Genomic DNA, 8,575 nt, shown 5'->3' on the forward strand with positions numbered 1-8,575 from the left:
TATTATCATTCTCGGTTTTTGACAATAAAGACTGGTCAACCTTCCAAGTTGTGCCGTGTTTCGTTGCTGGAGTTGGCACCGTTCTGTCAACCAGTTGAATCCAACCAGTAATTTAGCTCGCCACGTGCGCGGGTCAATTTTCAGTTCCCCTCTTTACGGCGAGCCTTGCAATCGTTGCCGCCCTATATTCGCGCTCTTTAGTGCAGCGACATAACGCATCTGTGCATACCTTGTTGCCGATCCGGCTTGGGTGGACGCCGTCGCGGCCGATCCACATGGTGTCACTCGACAGCCAGCCCGTCAAGGAACGTGAACCCTTGCCTGCGACACAACCCTCGCAGCAGCGAGTTCACCTCTCGGTAACGGTCATTCAAAGCCTCGATCTCTGCAGCGTGACTACGCTGTCATTCCAATGAGCAGAACCCATTCTCCCGTCTCGGAAGAACGGCAGAAAAGGCGATCTGCATCATTGGATTGCGTTCGCAGATCTGGGCAGCTAGACGACGATATTTGTCGATGTACACGCTGGCACTAATATGGGAATTTTTAGTGCCAACGTGCAGGATGACAACATCAAAATCGGGTAGCCTCTCAGACACCTGGGAACACAAGTGCTCGATTCTAATACCACTAAACGGCGCAACCTCAACAGCCAACCGACTATTCAACGGGAAGTACTGGGGCAAGTACTTCACCATCGAATCGCCGGCTACCAAAACTCGAGGCATGTTGGGGGTGCGATCAAAGCTAAAATACAAAGAGTGGCACTAGATACGGAAAAATGTATTGCAAAAAAGAACAAGACAATGCTAAACAAAACGCTTCAAAGAGTGCGAAAAATCAGCCAAAATAGCTTGCGTGACCGGAGCCGACAGCAGCGCGGGCAGGAAGGAATGGTACGTGCAGCACGGGACAGGACCCGACCACAGAAAACTACAGCGGCAGACGCACATGGTCGGGCACATGTCATAACAAAGGCAACATCCGGGGCCGGGGATGATACGTTACTTCCGGCGTCGAAGGAGTGATTTCCACACAGCCGTCTCTCCTTCGACGCGACTACGTCACTTCCGGCGTCGGAGGAGTGATTTGCACACAGGTCCCACTCCTCCGACGCCCGTCGGAGGAAGCACTTCCTAGAGCAATGCCTCCTCTACGTCACGCCGCGGTGGCGGCGCGTCGGGCGCACTTCCGCTCTGGAGCGGTGAGCAGAAGTCGGCGTGCGAGACACGCATTCCTGCGTTCTTTTGGGAGAAACCAGACAAAAAACCTGCCTTTTTGTCAAAATGCTGCGACGGGAGCTGTACCAAGGGAGTCTAGAAAGGTTTGAAGATCAGTTTTTATGTGTTTCTGCCCCCTCCGTTCGTCCGAGAACGTGGATAGTAGCCGTGGCAAGGGCAAACCAGACGCTGTCGAACTACGATTGCTTGTGCGGGCAACACTTTATGGTCGCCAGATGTAGTTGTTTTGTTCCAACATGAACGAGAGAAAACCGCCAAGTTGTCCGGACCCCCCCCCCCCCCCCCCCCCCCGGGTTCAGTGCGTCTTGAAATTCAGATGGCCGCCTGACCGTTCGAACTTTCGTTTGCTCTTTCAAACTTGTCGGCTTTTTGTCGTCTGTTCGTTTAAACAAAAGCGGCCCATAGACCAAACTTTGACCCGGTGATTGCAATAAGAAATAATTGCAGGCCTCAAAAGACTTAAGTGGGATAGGTATAAACAGTAGATACGAGATGTTGATCATTGTTACCAGTGGCTATCACCGACTTGTTACGCTTGGTCTGTTCCCGCTTCGATCTTCAGTATCGACGTCGATCATCGCCGCTACCTTCTACGCTTTCGCAGCACGAGTGACGTTGCGACCGAAAATAGCTGGAAGAATCTCATCATCGTTTTGGCGTCCATTCTGCGGCGTTCATGCGAATGAATCGCCGCACGTCAAATTATTTACGCAAAGTTTAGCGGCGTAACGAACCTTGATAATTTCGCTCAGGCGATTAAAGTGGTAAGACATTGCTATGAGGACGTAGAATCGACAATTCCCAAGCGAAAAAGAGTATGCAGACTCACACAGACGCCGACAACGTGGCATTCCAATGGTTTGTTGACGCGGGACCCAGTGCTTCTTGCCCGCACTACATTGCGCATTCGTTCGAACTGTCGTCTGCTTTTTCATACTTGTCTGATTTTCGACGTCAGCTCGTTCAAACGACAGCGTCCCGTTAACCAAACGTTGACCCGGTAATTGCGATAAGAAGTAAGTGCAGGACAGAAAACACTTTTGAAGGTTCCCGTACGAAAATGTCAGATCGGAGCGGTTCCAGTTCAGATCCGCGCGGTTCTAAATTTGGGGACAGTTCCGATCCGCGCGATTCTGGGTGTAACCGGTCGGATCCAGTGAGACGCAACGCACTGGATACGCACGGTGATGGGTGGATATAGAACCTCCTTGGGTGGATCCGATCCGCTCCCCTTGTTCCAGTAGGGTCTCCTTCCTGCCAGCGGGCGCGCACATGCGTGACTGGAGGAGGGTAGGGAGAGGTGGGGAGGGGGGGGGGGTGGGGTCGGCGCACAACTTCCGCGATCTCTCGCAGGTGACCTGCGAGAGATCGCGTAGCGAATGCGCCTGTTAGGAACAGGCGCATCCGCTACGTAGGCGCTGCGAGTGGGCGTTCTCCGCGCGCGCGCGCCTGGCTTTGTTGCAGTCGGCGGCAGCGCTTCGAGAGTTTAATCAGTTTAGTTTCTTCTTCGCTCTCGTCGACTGTCGGTCGGCGCTCGCCCGGCGGCGACGCTCACGCTGCGGGCGCACGGATACTGACGTGCCCATCGTTTCCCTGGATGGATACCCATTGACCTCGGCTTTGAGTCTTTATATAGTGTGAAGCTGCCGACCCATTGCACTTTGGCTCGGCATCTGAATGCCCTTGGCGCTGGTGTGCTTGGTGACAATACTTGGACAACTTGGATACCGCTTGCCCGCGGGAACTTCCCGATGCACTCAACGCTGGATACTGTGCTTGTGCGTGCTGTGTGTGTGTTCTATGCACCGTGTTTGGTGACGACGCGCGCCTTGCATTGTCTGTTGCAGTCGGCGGCAGCGCTTCAAGAGCTTAGGTTCTTCTCCGCTCCCGTCGGACTGTCGGCCGGCGCTCGCCCGGCGGCAACGTTCGCGCTGCGGGCGCACGGATACTGACGCGCTTATCGTTTCCCTGGATGGATACCCACTGACCTCGGCTTTGAATCTTTATAAAGCGTGAAGCTGCCGACCCATTGCAGTTTGGCTCAGCATCTGGATGCGCTGGTGTGCTTGGTGACAACAGTTGGACAACTCGGATACCGCTTGCCCGCCTGAACTTCCCGATGCACTCAACACTGGATACTGTGCTTGTGCGTGCTGTGTGTGTGTTCCGTGCACCGTGTTTGTTAACGATGCCTGGAAGACCTTGTGCGCCGCCGGAATTACCGCTGCGCTCACCACTGGACTTTACAAAAGTATTTCGCGCGATGTCTTTAGCCGTTACAAGCGAGAGATCGTCGCGATTTCAGACCCAGTCCGCCTAGGTCTGAAATCGCGACGATCTCTCGGTGAATGATGTGATGATGGCAGAATGATGGCAGAAAGCGAGAGGAAACTAGGTATTTTCTTATTAACTGATGGCAAGGGGGTTTTATAGCCTCACTTTCTTTGCAGTCGGAATGAATATAGTTTTCACATTTAAATATTCTAAGCTTGAATGGTAAAACAAAATGGCTAGGTGGCGTAAGCTACCGCCCGATCCAAAGGGCTCAGCCGGACTCATCTATCCATCCATGGACGCCGCCATAACCCACCTTGCATTTTTTTTCTTTTTTTGTCATACTCCGTTTATTTCATTTTATCATTAACACAGCAGGAGAGGTTATTTCCATTTTACTGGGGGATTCAAGAAGCGGCCAGACTCTTTAAATCGACCGCAAAATTCGGTATCTTAACCTATCGCGCTAGGACTTTGTGCAGCGTTGCCCACAGATGGTACATTTTTTTTTATAAAATTTGCAAAGAACAAACTTACCTGAGGAAAAAGCAAAGAAACAAAAAGGCCTAGCTTCTATGGAAACGCGACGAAGCCAAAGGTCTTCAAACAATACGGCTCCGTTTCGCACGGGAGACAAGAGATGGCGCAAGCGGTCGCGACGCCAACTGCCCCCAACGAACGCGTGCATACGGCGCCGAGAGCCGGCGTCTTTAGCAGGCGATCGTTTCGACTCAAAAGCGGCGCGAACTTCTCTGATATCAGTTGCCAATGCGTCATTTTATCATCCTTACTAATAAAACATATTGAATGGACAGAGAATCGTTTAAAAAAATGGTTTGTCGGGATATTTTGACTGTTTTTTTTTTTCGGGGTACTGATGTCTGCTTTGCAGTTCCTTGTCACCACGCCTGTATTTGTTTCTGCGACTGTCGCCGCCTGCGAACGCGCGCCGCGTTTGAGTCGAAACGATCGTCTGCTAAAGACGCCGGCTCTCGGCGACGTATGTTCGTTCGTTGGTGGCAGTTGGCGTCGCGACCGCTTGCGCCATCTCCTGCTTTCCGTGCGAAGCGGCGCCGTATTGTTTGAAGACCGGTGGCTTCGCTGCGTTTCCATTGGAGCTAAGCCTTTTTCTCTCTTTACATTTTCCTCAGGTAAATTTGCTCTTTGCAAATTTTACAAAAAAAAAAAAATGCAACATCTGTGGGCAAAGCTACACAAAATCGTAGCGCGATAGGTTAAGAAAGCGAATTTTGCGGTCGATTTAAAGAGCCTGGCGTGTCCTTGAATCACCCAGTAGATTCGCCTTTGCCCTTTTCCTCAGTGCCTTTGTGGAAGGTTGTCAACGCCCGCGTCAGTGACTCGGCATCTCGGTAAGGCAATAGGTCAGCAATGGCGGCTGTAATCTGTCATGTGTGCAAACGTCTGTGCTCCTTGCTTGTAGGAAGTAAAGTCCCTTTAGTACGAAGCGCTCCCAGAGGCCGTCGTGTCCTTCTCCTCCTCTAACGGCCATGTGCACCGCGAGACGGCGCTACCTACTTTGGAAGGCTATAGACGCTTTTAAGCAGCTGTGCATGGGCACTGCCATAACTGACCTTCACCATGTTGCATCTTAACCCAGTGCTGCCAACCTTCGAGGCCACTTCTTCCCCGAATTGTATCCGAAAATTTCCTAGATTTTTCTAGAATTTTCTAGGTTTCTGTAAAATGCCTTTGTTAACAGAAATATTTAAAGCATCGTTTTGCTTTAGATTCAAAATAATGTCGGCATTATAACTTGTGAGCTGGTTTTGCTGGACGTGTTGTAAATACACTACTTTCGTAAGAACTGAAGTAATACTGAAAACAACTTGTTAGGCAGAGCATAAGAGCAATAACTTTTTCGTGCAAAAACCTAAACAAATGGCACTTTGTGCATTTGTCAACACCTTATTTTAGTTCTTTTAAACTTTTCTACAGACAGAAAGCATGTGTACTATACCCCAGATGCAACCTTGGTGTTCCAATCATTCCTTTAAACTTTCTGTGTAAATACATGCAGTCAGCTCTAGAAGCCTTTCGTGGTATATCACAAATAAACGATTAGCATTTTGCAAAAATTTGTACAAACAAAATAACACCTCCCATAAAAAAAAAATCTCTAGATTTGAACTACTTTTCTTTCCCCATAAACGATGCCCAAGATTCCTTTATCTGGGGAAAACAAAAAGGCAGAGAAGAGGAGAACGTCTTAAACGCCGTTAAAAGATTTGTTCAGTCCCACCTCCTTATACGCTCAAAGCCATAAGGTCAAAAACCACACAACTTGCCCTTTGATAGGACACATCGGTGTTACAGGCGTTATCGAAAAAAATTAAGGAAATACGTTACTCGTTATTTTCAAATAAAAATAACGCGTTACCGACCTACGTTACCTCAAAATAAAAGGAACGCGTTACCGTTACCAATAAAAAGTAACGCACGTTACTTCTGCGTTATTTTTTTAATTATGAATTCACACTATACTTCGTTTCAGCTTCGGTCCGAGCGCGGCCGATGTTATGAGCCGAAGGGCCAATCAAACAGCGAAAGAAGCACAACGTCATGGCGTGCTCTCTGCAGTTGATAGGACCAGCGTGCTCTCTGTGCGTGCTCCTTAGCCGGCTAGTCCTATCAAGCTCAGAGCGCGCGCCGTGACGTTGCGCTCTTTACGCTGTTTGATTGGCCCATTTGCTCGTAACATCTGCCGCGCTCGGACGGAAGCTGAAACGAAGTATAGTTACTGTTTTGACAGGAAAGGTATGCATAAGCGCCATAATTCAAGAACCGTTATGTTCATGCAGAAACTGAACATAACTGCTTGATCTTTTTTACGGTTTCACATAAATACCCACAAGAAAAAAAGCAAAAAAAAAAAAACTAAAAAATTCCCATGACTTCTGACAAAAACACGAAAAGAAATCGGAGTGTTATTTTCTTTTTTTGGTCTTGAAAAGAAGCAACGTGTAACGCAACTACGTTACCCGTTACTTTAAATAAGTAACGTAAGTACGTTACCCGTTACTTGAAATAAATAACGTAAGTACGTTATCCGTTACTGTTTTGAAAAATTAAACGGGCAGGTTACTACGTTACCGAGAAACATAGCGCGTTACCGGTAATGCCCTTACTTGCAACGCTTTACCGGCAACATTGGGCACAATACACCGGGATACACAAAGGAGCAACCAAAACAGGACGATGAGATGCCCCCTCAAAGAACAAAACGGTAACAGCTACAAGAAACCTCCCCAACACGAACTAACTTAAACTTCTAAAAAAGCAAAAAAAAAGTTAATTTTTGAGGAACATTTGACACTGTACCTGAGAAAAACATTGACCCCGAACATAAATACAAAAACCAACACCTTAAAAAAGAACTGGGAAGAATTTTCTTTTGTTTTTAAATTTATTCATCTGGAACACCAACTTCAAATGATAGACGCTTCTGGACTCACTCTAATTAAGTGTTATCGCGTTCCCCTTCAAGATGCATAACACACACCCGTGCGTGCGTGCGTGCGCACGCACGCACGCACGCACGCACGCACGCACGCACGCACGCACGCACGCACGCACGCACGCACGCACGCACGCACGCACGCACGCACGCACGCACACACACACACAATTCTCTACGGTGAGCTTTCCTACAGTCAGGCACTCCCGTTTCAAAAAGAGTTAAGGCCGGTTCAGACACTTGCGTTTGAGTGCGTTTGACTGCGTTGCGTCAAGTATGGAAAGCGAGTCACCGGCGGATCTGTGCTTCGTATGAAGCGTGGAATCGAATTCAAGGAGTCATCTTGGCACGCGATATAAGCAGCAGGAATGTCCTGGTTTCTCGCTGCCGCAACGCAGTCAAACGCAGTCAAACGCAACTGTCTGAACCGGGCTTAAGGCCCTATTCACAGAATGCATCTTTTGAATGCGCAGCGGTTTAGCCAAACCGAGATTTCGCGAAATCGGTTTGTTCACACGTGGAGTTTGTCACGCAAAGCCTGTGACGTATTGACTCACGAGAATTTCGCCAAACCTTGTCATCTGCACCGAAAATATCGAGCGTTTCGCATAAAACTGATATTGTCACGTAGGCGAAGGAGACGTTGGCAGTGGTAGGACTCAAGAAGGGTTTAATGAGCGGACTGCAAAGCGGGATCAACGAAAAAGGCGAACGGCCGGTCAGGTCGATCTGCTTGCAGTTCTTCGAAGTTGCGCGGGGCACGAGAGAGCGCCAGGTGCGAGCCCCGTGCAGAACCGAAAAAGTTCTTCTCGTGTTACCTCGGACAATGATGAGACTTGAGGTTGCTGCGTCATTCGAAATAACTTCCGCAGCTCTTTGCGCACGACGATTCGAACGGTTTCCCGCAACGTCTGGGCGTCAACTCCACGGGGTTCGGCGTAGGTGGCGGAAATCGCTGTCAGCCGTCGATCGTACTGCCTCGTTCGCATGTCAAGGGTCCGTTCAATGGTTGAGGCCTCGGCGAAAAACTCCGCAATAGTCTTTGGAGGGTTGCGTACTAGTCCGGCGAAGAGCTGTTCTTTCTTTCACTCCCCTCATAAGGATTTGGAGCTTTTTGTCTTCGGCCATGTCGGGATCGGCGCGCCGGAACAATCGCTTCATTTCTACAACAAAGACCACCACTGTCCCGTTGGGGTGCTGAAGACGTGTTTGGAGCAGCAGCTTGGCTCGCTCTTTTCGTAGGACCGTGGAAAATGCTTGCAGAAAGCAAGCCGTGAACGAGTCCCACGTTGTCAGCAGGCGTTCCTGGTTCTCAAACGACGATCCTTGCCGAGTCTTCTAGCGCGAAAAACACATGGTTGAGTTTTTTTTCAGCACTCCACCTTTTAAAGGCAGCCACCCGCTTGAACTGTTCCAGCCAGTCGTCGGCATCTTCTTGCGCAAACCCGTGAAAAGAAGGGGGGTCCCGTGGTCGTTGGAACATGACCGGCGATGGTAGTGCACGTTCTTACCGGTTGTTGGCCATTGTTGTTTTTCTTGTCCTCTTCACAGAAAGAAATCCGCACTCCGTGGACAGACCTTGGAG

At 49.4% G+C, this 8,575-nt stretch overlaps 1 pseudogene; it reads right to left on the bottom strand.

The window, feature by feature from the left end:
• Nucleotides 1-370: 370 nt before the first annotated feature.
• On the bottom strand, nt 371-1,287 carry LOC121835915 (annotated as a pseudogene).
• Nucleotides 1,288-8,575: the final 7,288 nt, after the last annotated feature.

This window comes from Ixodes scapularis, unplaced genomic scaffold (genome assembly GCF_016920785.2).
Source record: "Ixodes scapularis isolate PalLabHiFi unplaced genomic scaffold, ASM1692078v2 PGA_scaffold1__304_contigs__length_218370807, whole genome shotgun sequence".
NCBI lineage: Eukaryota > Metazoa > Arthropoda > Arachnida > Ixodida > Ixodidae > Ixodes > Ixodes scapularis.